This window comes from Bombina bombina, chromosome 8 (assembly GCF_027579735.1).
Source record: "Bombina bombina isolate aBomBom1 chromosome 8, aBomBom1.pri, whole genome shotgun sequence".
NCBI lineage: Eukaryota > Metazoa > Chordata > Amphibia > Anura > Bombinatoridae > Bombina > Bombina bombina.
Window position 1 is genome coordinate 298,743,263 of NC_069506.1, and position 25,682 is coordinate 298,768,944.

Consider the following 25,682-nt stretch of genomic DNA (forward strand, 5'->3'; position numbering starts at 1 on the left):
TGAATTAACCCTGTAGTCTCACAGGACTCCACCATTGGCAGCATTCATCTGTTTTATTTGAGGTTAACCCTTGGAGTTCGACTGCAGCATTTAATTCCACTGAGAAGTAATCCCTGGGATCACTTATGCACATTTGGAGTTGGGATTTAGTCTACAATTTACTTTTTAGGACATATCCTTTTTGCACTAACACATTGTTTTTTGTTTGATTTATTATTGTTTGTGTTTTAACAGGTTAATCAATTTCTTTTTGTGTATACAATGATCTGTCTTCCGTTCCCATTTTCCTTCTCTTGAATATTAATAAAGTTCTCCCGTAAGGTTTGGTGCCAGGCATCTTTTTGCTCTGTATTAAATAATAAATTGGTTTTGTGCTTTTTTGGTCTCTATAAGAATAATCAGCAATAAGTAATTCAGGGTTGATGAGGATGCTTTCTTGAAATCGTTTTTGGGCTGTTCCAGTTTTGAGGTCCTCTAAGTATATAATTTCGTAGCATTCCTGGCCAATTGGTAAAAGGTAATCCAGGATCTTGCTGTTCCCAGGGTTAATTTTCTGTGCAGTATTATTGCTTAGATATGCAAAATATATATTTGATTAATCCAAAGTAAAAGTGATATAAACCAGTTATAATCTCCAAAAAGATTGTATTCCGGTAACCTTTAGATCCTGTTAGGATTTAATTTGCATTCCATGTTGTAGAAGACTAGTTTCCATGCATTAAAAGGATGTGATGTTTCTCTTGTTCCAGGGTATAGAGGTGGTACTCTCTCTATGAGTAGATTCTAGGTTTTCCAAGTAGGAGTAGAATTGTATTGTATTATATCCAGTAAAAAATCAGAAAGTTACCTTAATTCTCACAGCCTATAGCTTAGAAGTTCAGCAGCATCTTGATTTCATCATCAAATTTATAATCCTGTATTATCTAAAAAAAAATTGTAATCACTCTTTGTGCACTAAATAACTGCAGGAACAGTGTGTGCTGTCCCCATCACACACAGTAACACCCCTGGGCATACAGTACTGAGCTGCTGCTGTGTCTCTCTGGGGTCCCTGCCCTCTCACACACAGTAATACCCCTGGGCACACAGTACTGAGCTGCTGCTGTGTCTCTCTGGGCTCCCTGCCCTCTCACACACAGTAATACCCCTGGGCACACAGTACTGATCTGCTGCTGTGTCTCTCTTGGGTCCCTGCCCTCTCACACACAGTAATACCCCTGGGCACACAGTACTGAGCTGCTGCTGTGTCTCTCTGGGGTCCCTGCCCTCTCGCACACACAGTAACACCCCTGGGAACACAGTATTGAGCTGCTGCTGCACAGCAGTGGGTTTGAAAGAAAAACTAGATATACTGCAGACATGCTGTGGAGTCATGGGCAATGGAAGTGAATATGGAAAAAACTCAAGTCATGATTTTCCAGAAAAAGCAAAAACTCAAATTCCTATTGTTCTCTAAAGAGGTAGAGCACACATTAAAGTATACCTATCTTGGGCTTACACTGAGTGCATCAGGAAGCTTTAAACTGGCCATCAAAACACTGCAAGAAAAAGCTCTTAGAGCCTTCCATGCAACCAAGAAGCTGATAGCCAGACTAAACCCTCCTATAGAACTGTTACTTAAGGTATTTGAAAGCATCATTGTACCAATCCTGCTGTATGGCTGTGAGGTCTGGGGCCCAACACTGACCCAGAACTACCGGGAATGGGACAAAACTCTCACAGAAATTGCACATCTCCAATTCTGTAAATATGCACTGCGGGTACACAGAAGTGCCCCTAACATTGGGTGCAGAGCAGAGCTGGGCAGATTTCCATTGCTGCTAAAAAGGCAAAAAAGGGTGTACAAATTCTGGTGTCACCTCACAAATAGGGACACAAGTACACTTTACCACCAATCACTCTGTGACCCAGCATCAAAAGCATTTAGAGAATATACATCAGACCTTCAAAACCACATCAGCAAAAGCACAGCCCATGAGAGAGTGTCACCAAACACCTTACAAACAGCTCTGAAGGAGAGGTACACTGGGCACTGGGAGGAACAGATAGGGCAACAGAACAAGCTGGAGTGTTACAGGTCACTACAGAGAGAGTACAAACTAGCTGAGTATCTCACAAGTGTCACCAACCCAAAGCACAGACAGATACTCACTAAATACAGAATCTCTGACCACCAGCTGGAAATAGAGACTGGCAGATATCAGACAAAATGGAGACCCAGGGCAGCCAGACAATGTGTGCAGTGTAACATCGGGGACATAGAGACTGAAGCACACTCCCTCTTGTACTGTACCAGATACAAACTCTTAAAGGGACACTGAAACCAATTTTTTTCTTTCATGATTTAGATAGAGCAGCAATTTTAAGCAACTTTCTAATTTACTCTTATTATCAAATGTTCATCATTATCTTGCTAACTTTATTTAAAAAAGCAAAAATGTAAGTTTAGAAGCCGGCCCATTTTTGGTTCAAAACCTGGGTTGTCTTTGCTGATTGGACAGCACCAATGAACAAGTGCTTTCCAGGGACTGAACCAAAAATTATAATACAAAATAAAAGCCACAGCGCTGAGAAAACCACACAAGGCAGCTCTATAGAAAAAGGAATCCCTTAATCCTGAGTAAGCTCAATTGTAAAGGTTAAATTACAATGACTGCGACTGTTCCCATGGGCGCAGCAGCATCCCAATGTCCACATTACACAATGTCAAACTAAAAACACACTCAATAGTTGACGCTTGGAGACTACAACACCCCCGAACTAAAGAGTATTAATTTTACTCTCACCCGAATAGGTCTTGGTCTAGAATTGACTATATTCTTATAAACCAACTCAGTTTGCACCTAGTTGAATCCACCGCAATATCTCCAACTCCCTGGTCAGACCACACTAGATATTACCTGGCCCTCAGCACCCACTTTCGCAGTACTGCTGGAGATTGGACAAAACCCTTATAAGAAATCTTGTGCTCTTAGGGGGGAATGGACGGCTTTGTCAGGGGAAACGCGGCCCCAGAACAGAGCCAGCGATTCTGAGATAATACTTATTGAATCTTTTTTTTAGTCACCTTCCCCTCCCAATTACCCATCCCCCCTCTTCGTCTTCTTTCCCCCCCCCTTTTTTTTCCTCTTTCTCTCCCCTCTCCTCCACGCACGCATATATACTTACGCAATCTCCTATACTCCAGACTCGTAGGGACACAGACATCCGACTTTTAGCGTAGTTAGGATTTGTTAGGTTAGTTATTAGAGTTAGAAGTGTTGTTATATGAAAATAATATAAAATATTGAGGGATACGTGCAAACTATCAGATCAAAGCTATATGTTTTAATGAATAGCTAACATGTCTATGGTACGTCTGTGTAATAAGACTGTCTTATCTTGTACACCTGAGAGATGTATGCTGTATTACCTCGTGTATAACATGTCTGCCTGTCTTGTAAATCTTTTTACTAATGCCAGTCACGCAGATGTATTTGTAGATTATGTATTATTTTGATGTATCCTCAATAATAAAAAAAAAAAAAAAAAAAGAAATCCTGTGCTGAAGGAACAAATTTCGCAGGCGCTGATGGAGTATTTTAGGATTAATATGACTGAATCCATCTCTCCCAGTACCTTGTGGGATGCACACAAAGCAGTAATAAGGGGCATCTTTCTTAAACACTAAGCACTTGTTAATAGACACAAGAGAGTAGGGTACATTACACTAGAACAGAACTTATCTATCATGGAACAGGCTCACTTCCAAAACCCCCTGGACCCCAACGTAAACCAAGGTCTCATACTTGCAAGATTAAAATGTAATTCTTATTTGCAAAAGGAAGCCCAAATACATGCTTTCTTTCTGAAAAAACTCTATTTTTCAGAGGGAAACAAAGCTGGCAGGCTCCTGGCACAGACTTTGCATTAAAGAACGTTCTTTTGTTCAAAAACTCCACACTGCTGAACACATAGAAGTACAAGATAGTAAATCCATTGCTTCAGTATTCCATGATTACTACCGGAAATTATACAACCTCCCTCCAATCAGCGCCCCTAAAGACCTTGGGGATATGGAGGAATACATTAGAGAGGCTGACCTGGCCACACTCACAAAAGAGGATTCTACCTTATTAGAAGAACCCATTTCCTCTTTGGAGATTATGCAGGCTATTGACTCTTTACCGACACAAAAGAGCCCAGGACCTGACGGCTTTTCCAATATATATTATAAAACTTTTAAACACATATTAACGCCACATCTTAATAGACTCTTCAACTCAATAGATGAAAACGGATCCGTCTCCCAGGATCTTCTATCGGCCCATATTACTCTTATACATAAGACTGGAAAATCCCTACTTGAGCCAGGTAGCTATAGGCCTATTTCATTGATAAATACAGATACAAAAATATATGCCAAAATCTTAGCAAATAGACTTAGCAAATATTTACCTCATCTTATACATATATATCAGGCAGGCTTTGTTCCGCGTCTGGAGGCCAGGGACAATACGATCAGAACGCTTCATCTGATCGATTATGCAACTACTTCCAATCTAGAGATGGTCCTGGTCTCAACCGACGCGGAGAAAGCGTTTGACAGGATGAACTGGGCATATTTGCAATCTACCTTGATAGGTTTCGGGTTTGGCGAAAAAAAGATAAATAGCGTCTTCAGCTTATACAATCATCCCACTGTAAGAATTAGGGTAAACTTTCAGAATCTCTCCCTATATGTAATGGGACACGACAAGGTTGCCCCCTCTCCCCGTTACTTTTCACCATAGCAATGGAACCACTTGCGGCTCATATTAGACTTAACCTTAACATTACTGGAATCCCAATTGGCCCCAATAATTATAAAATAAGTCTATATGCGGATGACGTCTTACTATCTCTTACCGATCCTGCTACATCCCTCCGGGCCACACTGGCTGAATTTCGGTGCTTTGGAGGCCTTTCTCATTTTCGAATTAATGATAAAAAATCTAATATTTTAAATATTAAAATGAACTCACAAAGGTTTTCTACCCTTGTCCAAATTTGCCCATATCAACTAAGCAGCGATCAAATTAGATACTTGGGAGTGAATATTACCCCTAAAGTCTTGTCCCTCTTCAAATCTAATTACATCCCGCTTTTGCAGGAAATTTCGAAAGATTGTCAATCCTGGCAGACAAAATATTTTTCCTGGTGCGGGAGAAATCAAGTTGTAAAAATGTCTATTCTGCCCCGAATAATCTACTTGTTGCAGACCGTCCCTATTCATCTTCCACCAGCCTTTCTTCAACAATTGCAAAACAGAAAGAAAAGCAGTCTGCCATGAACAAACAGCAGCATCAATAGCTTGTTCTATGGCCCGGTTGCCACCTGGTAGTAGCTTCTTTCTGCCCAAATGTGATTTTCACATAAACAAGCTATTGATGCTGCTGTTCGTTCCTGGCAGACTGCTTCTCTTTCTGTTTTGCATATGTAAATATGACCCTGGGGATAGTCTCCCTAAGGGTGATGGGGGAAACCAGACGTGGACTCCTTGCCCAATGTGCTTAGAGGGATATGGCTGCACCTCACTGATGAGGCCCAAAGGAGGCCGAAACGATCGTCTGGGGTTGTCATGTTTCTTGTTCAGAGGAGAATTGCCTGGTATTTCGGGGCTGGACTGACCATGTCGGCGGGATCAGACTGATATACTACAGGAAAGTTTTCCTCTGTGAAAAGCACAATTGGGCAGAAAGAAGCTACTACTAGGTGGCAACCGGGCCATACAACAAGCTATTGATGCTGCTGTTTGTTCCTGTAAGGTTGTAAATGTAGCTGGACAAGAAACCAGAATGTTATTCTGTAACAACTGGTAAAAACTGTGCCAGCAAGTTAATAAGACATAATGGATAGCAGACAAGATATAGTTAATATCACAATCTGTGCCTTTAGAAATCTCATGCATCTATGAACAGGAGTTGTTAGGTTAACAGTCACAGGTAATGAATTTCACTTGGTCAATAAAGAGAGTTCATAAGTGATTACTGGATTAAATATGCAGCTTAAGCAAACAGATAGGTTATAACAGCTTGTTATGCCTGTAAAAGGTGGAGGATATGGCATAAATAGTTAATGAATGTTTGTACCTTAGTTGCAGATGAAGAAAGGACTGGATCCAGTTTTCAGAGCAGTGAACAATGTTTAGATAACAATCTACTTATAACTTGGTAGAAGAGGTTGCTGGGAGGAACAGATGAGAGCTTTGCAGACAGTGTGCAGCAAGTGAGCAAAAATGAGGAAGTGATCCTTGCGGCAGGGACTTGATGCAGTGTAGGAATCCAAAAGGAAAAAGATCCAGTATGCTGAGCTGCTTGAAGCAGAGAAGCAGGTTCCAAAGTAAGAATCCTTCACAGTTGAAAAAGTAGCAAGGTAACACAGCAGTAAATAACTATAGAGATTGCTTTAAATAAAATAAGCACTTGAATTAGAGGCCAGACTTGAAAGTGGCTGCTGTGGACAAGTTGAGCACAACAGGCTAAGCACAAAATAATCAAGCAATGATGTGAAGAAAGGGGAGTGGTTTTATAGGCAGGAGGAATTGAGTGGAATGTCTTAAAGGGACATTACAGTTCCTGGCAGACTGCTTCTCATTCTGTTTTGCATTTGTAAATATGACCCTGGGGATCGTCTCCCTAAGGGTGATGGGGGAAACCAGACGTGGACTACTTGCCCAATGTGCTTAGAGGGATATGGCTGCCCCTCACTGACGAGGCCCAAAGGAGGCCGAAACGATCATCTGGGGTTGTCATGTTCCTTGTTCAGAGGAGAATTGCCTGGTATTTCGAGGCTGGACTGACCATGTCGGCGGGATCAGACTGATATAGTACAGGAAAGTTTTCCTCTGTGAAAAGCACAATTGGGCAGAAAGAAGCTACTACCAGGTGGCAACCGGGCCATAGAACAAGCTATTGATGCTGCTGTTCGTTCCTGGTAGACTGCTTCTCATTCTGTTTTGCATTTCTTCAACAATTGCAATCTATTCTTAATAGGTTTATTTGGGGTGGACGAAAACCGAGAGTAGCTAGATTCTGTATAGATCCAGGAATAGAGGGGGACTGGGAACCTCCCACATATTTAGTTACTATCAGGCTAATGTGTTAAAGTGAATCTTGAACTGGCATACAGGTCCACAGGATAAGGCGTGGATCTCACTGGACACGCATATTTTGAAAACACCTCAAGTTGGTCCAATTTGTTGGCTACCAGATAAATCTCGACCTATTAAAACCAGATCTTCCCCTCTATACAGGCACATTTTCTCTTCTTGGGATAGCATCATTAAACAGGTGAGAAGCATCTCATCAACATATTCCCCCATGATCCCGATTTTCCAAAACACAGAATTGCTGCTTGGTGTGCATCTTGCCTCGGGTTACATTCATTACAGAGAGTTAGGTTTTTCATCGCCTTTGATTGACTTCCTTTTCCAGCGGAAGCTTGAACCTAGACAAGACTTGACAGATATATTAGAGGGTACATTCTCTAACTGGCTGAAGTACTCTCAACTGCAGCACCTTTTACGTGTCTCCCCTCATAATTCCCAGCTTATACACCCTCCTACCCAATTTGAGAAAAGTTGTAGGGCCGGCACCCCCTCAAGAGGAACTTTAGCCTTGTCAAGACGTATTCTAGATAACTGTTTACACAAAGCGCTACCGACATACACTCAGTCTTGGCGAGATGAGTTGAACATAGACATTCCACCAGAAAAGTGGTACAAATTATTTGATTTTACCTATAGGTCCTCAACGTCTCCTCAAATCCTTAAAATGAACTATAAGATCCTCTCGAGGTGGTATATGACGCCTGTCAGACTGAAATTAATATACCTCAAAGTATCTCCCCAGTGCTGATGGGGATGTGGAGACATTGAGACCCTGTCGCATGTGTGGTGGTAGTGCCCCCGTCTGCGAACCTTTTGGGCTTCTCTAGAAAAAGCCCTACATCCGCTTTTTGGCCCTACACTTAAAGGGACAGTAAACACCAGACTTTTTGTTGTTTAAAAAGGTAGATAATCCCTTTATTACCCATTCACCAATTTTGAATAACCAAAACAGTTATAATAATATCCTTTTTTACCTCTGTGATTACCTTGTATCTATGGCTCTGCAAACTGCCCCCTTAGTTCAGTTCTTTTGACAGACTTGCATTTTTAGCCAATCAGTGTTTGCTCTTAGGAGCTTCACGTGCCTGAGCTCAATGTAATCTATATGAAAAACATGAACTAACACCCTCTAGTGGTGAAAAACTGTCAAAATGCTTTCAGATTAGAGGTGGCCTTCAATGTCTAAGAAATTAGCATATATACCTCCTAGATTTAGCTTTCAACTAAGAATATCAAGAGAACAAAGCAAAATTGGTAATAAAAGTAAATTAGAAAGTTGTTTAAAATTATATGCCCTATTTAAAGGACCAGTCAACACAGTAGATTTGCATAATCAACAAATGCAAAATAACAGGACAATGCAATAGCACTTAGTCTAAACTTCAAATGAGTAGTAGACTTTTTTTCTGACAATTTTAAAAGTTATGTCTTTTTCCACTCCCCCTGTACCAGCCAAGCACAAATGCATACATGTACCATGTGACAGCCATCAGCCATTCACAAATGCATACACACTTATTCTTGCACATGCTCAGTAGGAGCTGGTAACTCAAAAAGTTTAAATATAAAAATACTGTGCACATTTTGTTAATGGAAGTAAATTGGAAAGTTGTTTAAAATGGCATGCTCTATCTGAATAATGAAAATTAAATTTTGATTGAGTGTCCCTTTAAATCATGAAAGTTTTTTTTTTTTACTTGACTGTCCCTTTAAACTAACTCCTATGATTATACTGTGTAATAGCAAGCCCAAGATTTCTTGCAAGATTAGACTCTCTCTGTTCCAGATTTGCATAAATGGAACTAAGTCCTTAAAAGCCAGGAAATGGAAATCTAGTACTACTCCTACCATTGTAGAATGGACAGTAAGAACACAGGAACTTATATTATTGGAGGAATACTCCTACCTTAAACAAAATAGACACAACATGTTCTTAAACATAAAACTCTACTGGGAAACATTGCAAACCCCACCGTGACAGCAACCATAGCCTATGTCCCTAAACACTGAAACACTATTGACACAAGGAGTCTTGGCCTATATCCCTCTTCCTCCCTCCCTATCTGCCCTCTGGTTCCCTGGTTGCTTACAACTTTGTGATACCTAGTATCTTGAGCTATTAGATCAACTTCCTTGCCCGGACCCACTATGGTTTTGTTTTCCCCTTTTTCTTCTCTTCTCTTTTTATTTCTACTCTATATTACTTTTCTTGTTTTGTTACCTTTACTTATTAAAAGGTTATTTTATTGCCGGACAAGTAGGTGATAGCGTAAGCCATGTTAGCTGCCAGCCTCTATTACCATCCACCTACTGTCCTAAAGACGCACAGTTGATGCTGTATTTCTTGTTTTCATTTCTTTCTGTTACTGCAAACTAAGCGGAACTGATTTATGATTTGTATATTCCTTTGATATACATTCTAAACATTTTCAATAAAAAATCTATTTAAACAAATTACAATGACTGCAGTTGCCTGCAGACCAGTAATTATATACAGCTGCGCTGTCTAAAAGGCAGCTAAATGCATGTAGTAAACTGGCTAATACAGTGTCAGGGTGCCAGGAATCAGACTGAGATGAGAAGTGCAAAAATAATCACACCTTTATTAATAGCAAAAATAATAAAAAGTCCACAAGTCAAATAACAAGCCAGGAGTCAAAACCAGAGCTGGTAGTCAGACGAGCCGAGTCAGGAGCCAAAGCGAAAAGTCAGACGAGCCGGAATCAGGAACAAGGAAAACAGCAGAGTTAGGAACAAGCCAGGGATCAGGAACCAGATAATACACAGGATCTCTCACAAACAGGAATGAGACAACGCAAAGGCAAAGCATACTGAACAGAGGCCCTTTAAATAATAAGTGATGACATCACAATTGTGAGACTGCATCCTGTCTCACATGGATGATACACACCAGTCTGGCCATAAAAGGAAGTGTAGGAAATGAGCAGCATCCCCCACAATGCACCATAGTCAGGAAGAGAGGTGAGTAAAATGGCTGCCAGCAGCACATGGCAAACAGGGAAAAAAACCCTGACAGTACCCTCCCCTCAACGACCCCTCCCCCGCGGGAGGATTATTGGGGAAATGGCCTTGGAAGGCACGGAGGAGGGCGGGAGCATGAACATCAGAGGAGGGAACCCAAGAACGCTCCCCCAGACCGTAGCCCCTCCAGTGAACCAAATACTGTACACGGCCCCTGGACATACGAGAGTCAATAATGCTGCTGACCTCATACTCCTCATGGTTGTCAACAAAGATAGGACGAGGACGAGGCAACACAGTGGTAAACCGATTACAAACCAATGGTTTCAAGAGGAAGACATGAAAAACATTGGAGATGCGCATAGCAGGAGGAAGGTCAAGAGCGTAGGCCACAGGATTAACCCATCGGAGTATTCGAAAAGGACCAACATAACGGGGAGCCAATTTATTGGAAGGCACACAAAGGTTCAAGTTGCGGAAGGACAGCCAAACTCTCTCACCAACCTGGTAGGAAGGTGCGGGCAGAGGCCTACGATCAGCCTGGAACTTTTGGCGCTGCAGAGAACGATGAAAACAATCCTGAATCTGCACCCACGTGGAACGGAGTTGCCGGAGATGCTCCTCCAAAGCCGGAATATCCTGAGACATGAATGAATCGGGCAACAAGGATGGTTGAAACCCATAATTCGCCATGAACGGGGATAACTTGGAGGAAGCATTAATAGCACTATTACGAGCAAACTCTGCCCAACGTAACAGTTCAGACCAATTATTGTGGTGATCTGAGACATAGCAATGGAGGAACTGTTCCAGAGCTTGATTAGACCGTTCCGCAGCCCCATTGGATTGAGGGTGATATGCCGAGGAGAAGGAAAGCTGGATCCCCATTTGAGCACAAAAGGAACACCAAAATCTAGAGACAAACTGGCTACCTCGGTCTGACACTATCTCCTTGGGTAACCCATGTAAACGGAAGACCTCCCGGGCAAAAATCGAAGCAAGCTTCTGAGCGGTAGGCAGCTTCATCAAGGGAATGTAATGTGACATTTTAGAAAAACGGTCAACCACCATAAGGATAACAATATTGCCATTGGAAATAGGGAGCTCGACAATGAAGTCCATGGAAAGATGTGTCCAAGGACGCTCACCATTAGCAATAGGTTGAAGAAGACCCACAGGAAGACGTCGAGGAGTCTTATTCTGTGCACAAACTGAGCAAGAGGCAACATATGCAGCAATATCAGAACGAAGACCTGGCCACCAGAATTGTAGAGTGACAGACCAAATCATTTGGTTCTTGCCTGGGTAACCTGCGGATTTAGGATAGTGGTAAGTGTGTAAAAGTTTAGTTCGAAGATTCTTAGGAACAAAACACTTACCACTAGGTTTCTCAGGAGGTGCATTGGTTTGTGCAGCCAGGATCTCCTCCCCCAAGGGAGAAGTCAAATTAGTACGTATGGTAGCCAAAATATGGTCAGGAGGTATAACAGGAGTAGGTACAGACTCCTCCTTGGACAGAGGCGAAAATTGTTGAGAGAGGGCATCAGTTCTAACATTCTTACTACCAGGCAGGTAGGAGACCACATAATTAAACCAAGACAAAAATAGCGCCCATCTGGCCTGTCGGGGCGACAAATGTTTTACTTCAGATAGATAAGTTAAATTCTTGTGGTCAGTAAGAATGAGCACTGGCACGCTAGTACCCTCGAGAAGATGCCTCCATTCCTTAAGTGCCAAAATTATGGCCAGTAATTCCCTGTCGCCAATTTCATAATTGCACTCCGCTGGAGACAATTTCTTAGAGAAGAAACCACACAGATGCAAGGAACCGTCAGGCTTAGGACGTTGAGACAAGAGGGCACCTACTCCAGTCTCAGACGCATCGACCTCAAGAATGAAAGGCAGGACAGGGTTAGAATGAGCCCGAACTGGAGCAGCAGCAAAGGCAGTCTTAAGACTATCAAAGTCCTTAATGGCAGTAGGTGACCAATGGAGTGGATCATTCTCTTTACGGGTCATGTCTGTAATAGGTTTGACCGAGGAAGAAAAGTTTTTTTTTTTATAATAATTTTTATTTGTATCCAACAAGAGTGTTTTAATACAATTTTACATAGCAGAGATTTATGTACATATTCACATTTAGCAATGATCAAATGATACTTTATTATAACAGTCCTTGTTTTCCTATGTACACCTAGTTGTTGAATTTTTTTTCTTTTTTTTCCCTTCTTTTCCCTTCCCCCTTTTTCCTTTCCCTTTCCCCCCCCCCATTGCCCCCCATCTTCTTCTTTCGTTAAGTTACTAAATTCTCCCGCTAATAGTGGGAGAAGCAAAACAACCGGGGGAGTGATATGAATATGAAAAAAAAAAAAAAAAAAAAAAAAAAAAAGAGAACGTACTTTAGATAGGCATTAAAGAGTTCCAGGTGTCTGCACTAATTTATTGCCATAAGCCAAGTAGTACCAGTTCTGTGTTTCTAAATGGGTATATTATATATTCTATTTCAGATAATGATAGGTTCCGGATGAAGATTGACCATTTTCCAAAAAATTTAATAACATCGTTTTCGTCATTTAGATTAGTGTCAATCTGTTCCAGGATACATTGTTTTTTGAGATAGCTTTTGACCTCTTGGATACTGGGGGCTGTCCTACATTTCCATTTTTTGAAAATCAAATTTCGTGCCGCTAGTATGACTAAATTAATAATTTTAGTATTTGCAGAGTGGCCTTCCGGTTCTTTTCGAAGAAATACAATATCAAATGGTAACAGAGTCAGAGGAGAGATCCCCATTGTCCCAAACCAAAATTGTAATTTCATCCAGAATTGATGGTAATTGGGCATTCCCAAATCATATGTATAAGATTGGCCGCAGGAAGCGAACATCTGGGGCAGGAGTTAAAGTCTAAACTTCTACATCTAGAACCCCTCTCAGGGGTGAAGAAGGTCCTAGATAAGAGTTTTATATGGGACTCTCTCCAGGAGGAAGAAAGAGTAGTTCGTGAAACCTCGTCAATTGAAAATTCAATTATTTTACTATCCACCAAATTTTGTTGCAAGATTGCTCCCCATTTAATAGAGATGTTTTCAAAATTGAGATCTCCTTTTAGGGAGCTTAGGTCTAAATACATAGGGGAGATTGACATAAGGCCATTTTTAACTAATGTTAGCCACTTCTCTATGGGTCCCATAGTCCAATTCCAGCCGAGTTCCTCAACCAGGCCCATAGCAAAATGCCTTGCTTGTAGATAAGCAAAAAATTCTTTATGGGAAAGACCGTACTCCTCTCTTAGTGAGCCAAAGGTCTTTATACATTTTCTCTCCCTGTCTAATAATTGAGAGATGTTGTTTAACCCCAAAGTTTTCCATTTTTGGAATAGGGATGATTGAATTCCTGGTTGAAAGAGAGGGTTACCAGTTAAGGGGATAAATTTGGATATTTTATGTGTTATTTTAAGGAGTTTACAAATTTTCCACCAGGCCTGCAATGGAATAAACATGGTCTTCAGTTTTTTTAGCTCACTGGGGAGAGAGGCAACAGTACAATGGATAATTGCTAAAGGTGCAAAGGGATTTACTATGCTTCTTTCAAGCTCATTATTCGTAATGTAGTCCTTCTCAAATATCCAGTCCATAATTAAACGAGCCAGAAAGGCAAGATTGTATAATTTGATGTCTGGCAAAGCCAACCCAGCGTATTTTTTGCGAAGAGAGAGTTTAAGGAGAGAGATTCTAGGTTTCTTGTTTTGCCAGATAAATTTCCTCAGTACCATATTATGATGGAGAATGTCTTTTCCCTTAAGGATCACTGGGGTGTTTTGTAACACATATAGTAGTTTCGGCAGGCATACCATTTTATAAAGGGCAATTCGACCCGAAAGGGAAAGGGGGATACTTTGCCACTTTTTTAAGTCCTCCTTGATTTTATTCAAGACTGGAGGTATATTAAGTTTGTACCACTCCTTAGGATTGGAAGATATTATAATACCAAGATAAGTGAAGGAATCGGTCACAATTTTGAATGGGATATCTATGGGGGGATCCTTTGGTTGCTTGATCCAGATAAGCTCAGATTTCGATGCGTTTACTTTGTAGCCTGAGAAGGAACCGAATTGTTCAATAATTGTTATTAATTTCGGGATATTAACACGAGTATCGGAAATGTAAATTAAAATGTCGTCAGCATAAAGTGCGATTTTCAACTCCTCCTTAGCAATCTTGATACCATCAAGATATTGTCTGACATATATAGCTAAGGGTTCGATAGAGATATCGAAGAGGAGGGGGGAAAGGGGGCACCCCTGACGAGTTCCTCTCTTGAGATATATGTCAGAAGAGAGTATGCCATTAACTATCATCCTAGTGGAAGCAGATTTATGAAGATTATCAACATAGTTAAGAAAGTTACCAGTTAACCCGATGTCAGGTTTCACCTTTCTACTCCACCTCTCCAGTACGCCCACTCTCTCCTGATTGGATAACTCTCCTTTAAGACACCTGTGCAGCACTCAACCTGTGCTTAGTATTGTTTGTTTATAGGATACTAGCTCTGAAGTTACTCTAACGTTCCCCAGAGGTTTCCAAGAAGCTTAATTCTTTCTTTTGAGACTAATTTCTACTCTCACCGGACTTATCTAACAGTGGTGTTCAGGAGAATACCTTGCAACTGCAAAAGCCTCTCTCAGTGCGGTAATATACTTTCAACCACTTTATTGAAGTCCATTCACTTACCGTCTTCTTACAGCACTTCTGCCTTCTCTCCCCTAAACGCTGCCTGTCAGCACTACACAACTCTGCTGCAGCGTGACGTCACTTCCGGTTTCTCCGGCACCAGCTTCAGATCTGACAAACAGCTCCGGACCAAGTCGCACAAGCCTGCCACTAATACAAGTTTCAGGTACCTTTAACTGTATTACAATACCGGACAGTATACATTCTGTTCTCTTGCTTGCTACATTGCCTAAGCTGCTGCTTAATACGAACTGTGCCTGTGTTTAATCCACTTTGTGCGGCTGCTTCCTCCTACTGTGCTTCTATGAACTTTTGCTACTCAGTTTAATATGTTTGGCTTGTTTGCTATTAACTTGGAACATCTGTGATAACATCACCTAAAACTCTCCTACAGATTATACTGTGAGGTTTGTTAATTTCAACAATCTGAGCATTATCACATTGACTGAGGAATATCCTTTTCACTCATAGAGGATTATATCAGTTAAGTGAGACATTCCACATATTTTTAGGTACTGCAGTTGCGTTCCAATCCTGATTCTAAATAGTTACCTTATATAATACTAAGCCCTTAAAAAAATGGAACCAGCAGACCTACGCCAGATTGTTTACAATTTAACTCAAAAAGTAGATCAATTAGCTCAGGGATTACATGACCTCCAAATTGAAAATGCATCCTTAAGAAGTATCATAAAAGACTCTTTAGCATTAAATGCTACTCAGACTGAAGCGATTATTGAACCACAGATTCCTTTCCCTGACTTATTCTCTGGAAACCGTAAAAAATTATAGGCAGTTTAAAAATGCCTGCTACCTCCTCTTCACCATGAGACCTAAAACATATCCCACTGAGAGAGTGAAAGTTATGACTACTATCTCCTTCCTCAGGGGGGACCCCAGAACATGGGCTGACAAATTCCTAGAGACCCAAGATCCAATTTTAGGCTCCTTAGAAGATTTCATTTCTGCTATGGACGAGTTATTTCAAGACACTGATATACAGCTCACTGCTGAAACAAGCCTCAGAAATCTCAAACAGGGTAAGAGACCGGTTGAAGAGTACATTTCGGATTTTAAACAATACGCCACTGATTCTTTATGGAATCCAGTTGCTCTGAGGAACCAATTCCGTTTGGGACTGTCTGAACAATTAAAAGACGAGTTTGCCCGAATTGAATTGCCAAAAACTCTTGATCTCTTTATGAAAACCGCTATACAAATTGATCGTCGCTTACGCGAACGTAAGGCAGAAAAGTATGCCATGGATTCTAAGGCAAAGGTCTCCTATATACCCTCAACCCTCTCCACCAGCTCAAGTACCAAGGTTCATGCTGAACCCATGGAGATTGGTTTCTTGAGGGGTCCACTCACACCTGAAGAAAAACAACGTAGAAGGCTTAAAAACCTCTGTATGTACTGTGCAAGCTCCTCCCATTCCGTCCAGGAGTGCTCACTTTTGTCTAAAAACAAGAAATGTAAGTCTGATTCTCTAATGTCTTCCTTACAACAACAAATGAAACCTTCTCATTGCACTATCTCTCTCTCTCTACAGCTGGAGCAAAGCCTGCAGATGATTGACGATGCAATAATAGATTCTGGGGCTTCTGCGAATTATATGGATCAAGTATTCTGTGAAAAGAACAAAATCCCTCTGATCCTGAAGAAGACTCCTATACCCATCAAAGTTATTGATGGCTCATTTATGTTTTCTGGTCCCATTACACATGAGACTGTTCCTTTATTAGTTAATATTTCTGGTCATATAGAAAAATTGTCCTTTGATGTTTTACCCTCCCCCCATTTTTCTGTTGTTTTGGGATTAAAATGGTTACAAATCCATAACCCAAGTATTCTTTGGTTTCCCTTTCAAATAAAATTTGATTCTGTTTACTGCAAAGACACGTGTTTCCCTACTTCTTTTTTGCTGCAATCAACCTCAGTGCTTGACACGTTACCAACAGAGTATCATGATTTTACTGATGTTTTCAGTAAAACGGAGGCTGAAAACCTCCCTCCACATAGGGCATACGATTGCCCTATCGACCTTCAACCAGGTGCTCGGATCCCTTATGGACACCTTTATCCGTTAAGCAATCCAGAACTCGAGCACCTTAAACTCTATTTAGAAGAAAATCTAAAAAAAGGTTTCATTAGACCTTCCTCTTCCCCTGCAGGGGCAGGTTTCTTCTTTGTACGAAATAAAGACTCCACTCTTAGACCGATTATTGACTACCGTGAGCTCAATAAGTGCACTATCAAAAACCGTTATCCTCTGCCTTTGATCCCAGAGATGATTGAAAGACTCTCAGAGGCTAGGATTTTTACTAAGCTTGATTTAAGAGGGGCGTATAATCTGATCAGGATTAAGCAGGGGCATGAGTGGCTGACGGCATTCAGGACCAGATACGGTCTCTTCGAGTATCTGGTAATGCCGTTCGGTCTCTGCAATGCCCCTGCCACCTTTCAGTTTTTCATCAATGATGTATTCCGAGATTTATTAGACGTTTGTCTAGTAATATACCTCGACGACATCCTAATATACTCAAAGACTCAACAAGAACATGTCAGACATGTTCGTCTAGTTCTTTCCAGACTTAGAGCACACAAGCTATACGCAAAACTTGAAAAATGTAAATTCCATACTGACCAAGTTTCTTTTCTCGGTTATGATATCTCACCCTCTGGTATAAAAATGCAAAAGGAAAAGGTGGATGCAGTTCTTCATTGGCCACAACCTAACTCTAGAAAGGATTTACAACGCTTTCTAGGATTTTCCAATTATTATAGGAAATTTATTAAAGACTTTTCTAAGATCGTCAGACCTCTAACAGCCCTCACTGGTTCCACATCTTCATTCTCCTGGGGACCTGATGCCGATAAAGCTTTCCAATACCTGAAATCCAGATTTACTACAGCTCCGATTTTACAATTTCCTAACCCTCTCTATCAATATACCCTAGAAGTAGACTCTTCTGATTTTGCTATTGGCGCTGTGCTCTCACAACAAAAATCCCTCACAGAACCTTTACATCCAATATCTTTTTATTCTAAAGTTATGTCTCCTGCGGAAAGGAATTATGCTATTGGGGATAAGGAGTTGCTGGCTATTCGTCGCTCTCTAGAACACTGGAGACACCTCTTGGAGGGTACCAATATACCCATTAACATATACACTGATCACAAAAACCTCCAATACCTTCAATCTAACAAAACTCTTTCTGCTAGACAGGTCCGTTGGAGCCTCTATTTTGACCGTTTCAACTTTAACATTATTTACAGACCAGCTCACAAGAATGCTAAAGCCGATGCATTATCCCGTTTGCCAGAGAGACCGATTTCCTACCCTCTTAGGAGGGAAATTGTTTCCCCTGACTGTTTTATTGGCCTCACTACTCCCATGCTAACGGACTTACGAAACTACTGTAAACAACAAACTAGTCCACCTTTACCTAACCTCATAAAAAATTCTGGAATTTTCTATCATGGCAAGAAGATTTTTCTACCACCTGAGATGAGAGTCCCCTTGATACAGAATTACCATGACTCTCCGTTGGCTGGTCACCCTGGGGTTCGTCGGACTCTTGATTTGCTTAGCAGGACCTTCTGGTGGCCAAGGATGAAAACCTCAATATATGATTATATCACCACTTGCAGAACCTGTGCCACTTGCAAACCTGAGCGAAAACCACCTTTTGGCTTATTGATGTCTTTACCAGTTCCCACCAAACCCTGGCACCACGTTTCAATGGATTTCATAGTTGACCTACCTCCATCTAATTCTCAAACTACCATTCTTGTTGTCATCGATCTTTTCACAAAAATGGCCCATTTTGTTCCATTCCACAAATTGCCTACTTCCTCTGAAACTGCTACTCTCTTCATTGATCACATCATTAAGCTACATGGCATACCACCCATGCTAACTACAGATAGAGGAACACAATTTACCTCTAAGTTCTGGTCTAAACTCTGTGAACTAACTCAGATTGATCATCGCTTCTCCACTGCTTTTCACCCTCAAACTAATGGGCAAGCAGAAAGGTTGAATCAGTGGCTCGAACACTACTTGAGATGTTATTGCTCCTACCATCAGACTGACTGGGTCAAATACCTCTCCATGGCTGAGTACGCTTACAATAACTCTATCCATTCTTCCACCAAGATGACACCATTTTTTGCAAACTACGCCTACCACCCAGATTTCATACTATCATCTCTTGGCTCTGTGGACTCCCCTACACTTGATGAGCTTCATGATTCACTTCAACACAACTTTGAGACAATTCGACAAAACATCCTGCAAGCTCAAAAATCTCAGAAACACTACTATGATCTCAGAAGAAGGAAACCTCCTCGATACACTATTGGTGATCTTGTATGGCTCTCCACTAAGAACTTGAGATTACAGATTCCATCAAAAAAGATGGCCAGCCTTTTTATTGGACCTTTCCCAGTAGAGAAGGTCATAAATGATAATGCTGTTAGGCTACAACTCCCTCATACTCTCAAAATCCACCCAACGTTTCACGTTTCGCTTTTGAAACCCTATATCCGCACGAGGAACGATCAGCTACTGTTACCACCTCTTCCTACTACCCTTGCGGACAATGAGTATGAGGTTGATTCGATCTTAGACTCTAGATACTCTAATGGTGTCTTACAGTATTTAGTTAGGTGGAAGAACTACTCCAGTGATGAGGATTCCTGGGAGCCTCTTTCTAATCTCAACTCTCCCCGGCTCTTGTCTTTGTTTCACCGACGCCATCCTGATCGTCCTGGTCCTGTCGCTGTGGGACAGCTCCCTTGTTGAGGGGGTACTGTCAGGTTTCACCTTTCTACTCCACCTCTCCAGTACGCCCACTCTCTCCTGATTGGATAACTCTCCTTTAAGACACCTGTGCAGCACTCAACCTGTGCTTAGTATTGTTTGTTTATAGGATACTAGCTCTGAAGTTACTCTAACGTTCCCCAGAGGTTTCCAAGAAGCTTAATTCTTTCTTTTGAGACTAATTTCTACTCTCACCGGACTTATCTAACAGTGGTGTTCAGGAGAATACCTTGCAACTGCAAAAGCCTCTCTCAGTGCGGTAATATACTTTCAACCACTTTATTGAAGTCCATTCACTTACCGTCTTCTTACAGCACTTCTGCCTTCTCTCCCCTAAACGCTGCCTGTCAGCACTACACAACTCTGCTGCAGCGTGACGTCACTTCCGGTTTCTTCGGCACCAGCTTCAGATCTGACAAACAGCTCCGGACCAAGTCGCACAAGCCTGCCACTAATACAAGTTTCAGGTACCTTTAACTGTATTACAATACCGGACAGTATACATTCTGTTCTCTTGCTTGCTACATTGCCTAAGCTGCTGCTTAATACGAACTGTGCCTGTGTTTAATCCACTTTGTGCGGCTGCTTCCTCCTACTGTGCTTCTATGAACTTTTGCTACTCAGTTTAATATGTTTGGCTTGTTTGCTATTAACTTGGAACATCTGTGATAACATCACCTAAAACTCTCCTACAGATTATACTGTGAGGTTTGTTAATTTCAACAATCTGAGCATTATCACATTGACTGAGGAATATCCTTTTCACTCATAGAGGATTATATCAGTTAAGTGAGACATTCCACATATTTTTAGGTACTGCAGTTGCGTTCCAATCCTGATTCTAAATAGTTACCTTATACCCGAATTGCTGAAGAGAGTAAGAAAGGTGGTCAAAGTGAACTGAGTCAAAGGCTTTTTCAGCATCAATTGAAATAATTGCCGCATCCAGGGTGTCCACTCTACCCCCCTCTCCTCTCCCCTCTCTGGAGAAGTAATCTATGGTCAAAAAGAGTTCCCCTTATCTTTGCTGAAGAATTTCGATTAAGTAAAAATCCCGCTTGGTCCTTATGAATGACTTTAGGAAGAAGTAGCTGGAGCCTTGAAGCTAGGATTGAGGCCATTAATTTATAGTCCACATTGAGCAATGCAATGGGCCTGTAAGATTCCTTTTTATCCGGCTCTTTTCTTGGTTTAAGAATTAGGGTGGTGTATGATGCTGAAAAAGTGGCTGGAGGGGTAATACCCTTTATATATATATCATTATAGAGCGAAGAAAGATAGGGTGAAATTTCTACTGATAAAATCTTATAGAATTCGTTAGGAAGGCCATCAGGGCCTGAAGCTTTATTTAAGGCCAGATCTTGAATTGCTTTAGAGATCTCTATTTCAGATATGGGGCTATTAAGAGGTTCAATCAGGTCAGGGGATAACGTGCAAAAGACAATCTTTTCCCAGAATGATTTTTGCTCAGAAACATTTGAATGTTTCAAGGAATATAGGTCCTGATAATATTTTGTAAAGGCCTGGGTGATCTCTTCTGAAGCCGTTATGGTTTTCCCTTCTGACTGTAGAGAGTCTATTAGTGAGGGGGATTTGTTAGTTTTTACTAAACTTGCCAATATTTTCCCATTTTTACTTCCATATCTGTATAATTTTGCTTGAAACTTCAAGTCTCTCTGGGTCGTTTTATATAGCAGAAAGGCGTCCCTTGTTTTTAATGCTTGAATATATTTTTGCCAACTTCTTGAAGATTTATCTAAGAGATATAAATTGTATGAGTTAGAAATAGATTTTAAGATTTCTTTTTCCCTATGTTTAAATTTCTTTGTCCTATTAATGGTATAGGCTAGGATCTCTCCCCTCAGTACTGCCTTGGCTGCTTCCCAAAAAATGAACGGGCGGTTAGCATAGTCCTGGTTAAAAGAGACAAATTCTTGAAATTTGGAAATGAGCCAGTTTTTAAATTTAAGATCGGATGCTAAATATGTTGGGAAATAGAACCTAGAGTATCTGGGGGTAACGTTATTGATGTTAAGCTCTAGAAAAATTGGGGCATGATCTGAAATGCAGATGGGAAGAATTCCAGTGGACAGTCTTGACGCACAAAGCCTTTCATCTAGAAGAATTACATCAATTCTTGATAAAGACTTATGTGCCTTGGAGATGCAAGAGAATTCCCTAGAATCCGGATTCTGGATTCTCCAGATATCTCTAACTCCAAAGACCTGGTATAGTCTAAGATACATTTTTGTTTCTAGGTTGTCTCTTTTTGTTTTATGGGAGGCGCTTTTGTGCCTTAGTCTATCTAGGGGACTTTGGGGTGCCATATTTAGGTCCCCGCCAAGAATTAGAAAACCCTCTCTATATGTAATTAGCTTGGCTTGGAGAGTGTCCCAAAAAGAAGAGCTAAAGATATTGGGGGCATATATGTTGCACAGTGTATATATTGTATTAGATATTTTAATTTTAACCAATAAAAATCTCCCCTCCGAGTCCGCAAATATGTGGAGAATATGATATTTAAGCCTTTTCCCTAATAGGATTGCTACTCCACCTTTCCTCCGGATACTCGGGGAGGCCAGCACTTCATTGACCCAGGAGGTCTTAAGTTTAAGAACTTCTTCCATTTTTAAATGGGTCTCCTGCAGGAAGGCAATGTCGGAATTTATTTTTCTTAACTGTGAAATGATTGACTTACGTTTAATGGGTGATGTAATGCCCCCTATGTTCCAAGAGGTCACTTTAAAAGCAGACAACATTAATTTTTAATAATAGAACCAGAGAAAACAGATAAAAATAAATAAAAAAAAAAAAAATAAAAAAAAAAGGAAAAAAAGAATTTTTTATGGGGAAGAAAAGCTTATTCCTGGGACTTTTTAATTTCCCATCCCAGGTATTATCACAACGCTTGACAAAGCCTGATTTATACATCTTAAATTGTTATCTGATAAATATTAGGAACATCCTAACTTGTGCTTTCAGAGTCCTAAGTTTTCTAGTGGGAAGGTCTCGGTACAAAATTTCTCAGCATTTTTAACTGAGTCAAAAAAGTAGGTTTGATCGTTTGCTGAGATCTTAAGTCTAGCTGGGTAGGTTATTGTAGCTTTAATATTATGATTTATTAGTCTTGTGCATATTGGGGCTAGTTCTCTTCTTTTAGCAGCAGTTTCTGCAGAGAAATCTTGGAAAAACAGAATTTATGTTTACCTGATAAATTACTTTCTCCAACGGTGTGTCCGGTCCACGGCGTCATCCTTACTTGTGGGATATTCTCTTCCCCAACAGGAAATGGCAAAGAGCCCAGCAAAGCTGGTCACATGATCCCTCCTAGGCTCCGCCTACCCCAGTCATTCGACCGACGTTAAGGAGGAATATTTGCATAGGAGAAACCATATGATACCGTGGTGACTGTAGTTAAAGAAAATAAATTATCAGACCTGATTAAAAAACCAGGGCGGGCCGTGGACCGGACACACCGTTGGAGAAAGTAATTTATCAGGTAAACATAAATTCTGTTTTCTCCAACATAGGTGTGTCCGGTCCACGGCGTCATCCTTACTTGTGGGAACCAATACCAAAGCTTTAGGACACGGATGATGGGAGGGAGCAAATCAGGTCACCTAGATGGAAGGCACCACGGCTTGCAAAACCTTTCTCCCAAAAATAGCCTCAGAAGAAGCAAAAGTATCAAACTTGTAAAATTTGGTAAAAGTGTGCAGTGAAGACCAAGTCGCTGCCCTACATATCTGATCAACAGAAGCCTCGTTCTTGAAGGCCCATGTGGAAGCCACAGCCCTAGTGGAATGAGCTGTGATTCTTTCGGGAGGCTGCCGTCCGGCAGTCTCGTAAGCCAATCTGATGATGCTTTTAATCCAAAAAGAGAGAGAGGTAGAAGTTGCTTTTTGACCTCTCCTTTTACCGGAATAAACAACAAACAAGGAAGATGTTTGTCTAAAATCCTTTGTAGCATCTAAATAGAATTTTAGAGCGCGAACAACATCCAAATTGTGCAACAAACGTTCCTTCTTCGAAACTGGTTTCGGACACAGAGAAGGTACGATAATCTCCTGGTTAATGTTTTTGTTAGAAACAACTTTTGGAAGAAAACCAGGTTTAGTACGTAAAACCACCTTATCTGCATGGAACACCAGATAAGGAGGAGAACACTGCAGAGCAGATAATTCTGAAACTCTTCTAGCAGAAGAAATTGCAACCAAAAACAAAACTTTAAGCCATCTCCGTGGAGATGTTGCCTGTACAACGGCAAAGAGAATGACTGGGGTAGGCGGAGCCTAGGAGGGATCATGTGACCAGCTTTGCTGGGCTCTTTGCCATTTCCTGTTGGGGAAGAGAATATCCCACAAGTAAGGATGACGCCGTGGACCGGACACACCTATGTTGGAGAAATCATGATTTTTGCTTCTCCTAAGTATATAGGTTGATGTTTGCGATAGTAGTGTAAAAGTGTAATTTTGTCTTGAAAGTTTAAAGCTTTCGCTATAATAGGTCTAGGTTTAGTTCTTATGTGTTCTTTATCAGTGATATGTGGGCCTATTCGATGCGCTCTCTCTAATATGAATTGTGATTGGGAGTGTGGAATTTTTAGCAATTGGGGAATAGTAACTGTTAACAATTTGTACAAATCCTCATATTGTTTGTCTTCTGGGACTCCTATCACTCTGAAATTATTTCTCCGGGCCCGGTTTTCTAAATCCTCTAATTTGCTCTGAACTTTTAGTAGGGTGGTATTTAAGAGCTCCAGTTTGGAGTTCTGAATCAATGTTAAGTCCTCCAAATCAGAGGTTCTCTGTTCCACCTCTGAGAGTCTGGCAGAGAACTGTTTAAATTCATTTGATAATAACGTGATGTCCTGTTTAATTTCTAGTTTGAGGGAGTCAAATTTTGGCGTTAGTGCATCAGATATGTTGGATACTAAAGCTTGAATGTCTAAGGTATCAGCTGTATGTAGAGAGCTAGGACTAGCAATGTGAATGTCTGCTGCAGTTTCCGTAGTATTTTTATTTCTCTTTTCCCTTTGACGAGCTGCCATAGTTGCAGGTGAGTTTTTGGCTTGTGTTGATAAAAATTTGTCCATGTGACTAATTAACATGAGAAGGGTGATCAGTGCTTAAAATAATATATAGGAGTGAGGGATAGTGATTGGGTAAGTGTGGGTTACAATTTTGGGTGTATTATAGTTATTATTATGTATAGGACAATGGAAAAAAAAGGGAACACAGAGTGAGGTGAGGGAAGAAAGAAAGGAAAAGAAAAAAAAAAAAAAAAAAAAAAGGGGACCGAAAAAAAAAAAAAAAACCCCAACACCAGAGTGATTTGTGTATATGGCAACTGTGGTAGTCGGCTGAGGATTGGAGAAAAAGTTTTGTAAAACTAAGAAAGTTTGAGGAATAACAGGGAATGAGTAAAACTATCTGTTTTTTAATACCAATATCTGTACTATTTTAAAGAAAAAACCAATTCGGCTTATTGGGTTTTATAATTCAGGAAAAAAAATTGCAGTATATAGCAATTAGAAATGAAGAGATTACCCAAAAATATTATGCATTGAACACAACCTTTTACAATCGTTTATAAATCATGTATCAAGTTTTTCAATAGTAAGTTATTACAGTAACAGTAAACACCCCTAGGCACACTATACTGAGCTGCTGCTGTGTCTCTCTGGGGTCCCTGCCCTCTCACACACAGTAACACCCCTAGGCACACTATACTGAGCTGCTGCTGTGTCTCTCTGGGGTATCTGCCCTCTCACACACACAGTAACAGTAAACACCCCTAGGCACACTATACTGAGCTGCTGCTGTGTCTCTCTGTGGTCTCTGCCCTCTCTCACACACAGTAACAGTAACACCCCTAGGCACACTATACTGAGCTGCTACTGTGTCTCTCTGGGGTCTCTGCCCTCTCACACACACAGTAACAGTAACACCCCTAGGCACACTATACTGAGCTGCTACTGTGTCTCTCTGGGGTCTCTGCCCTCTCTGACAC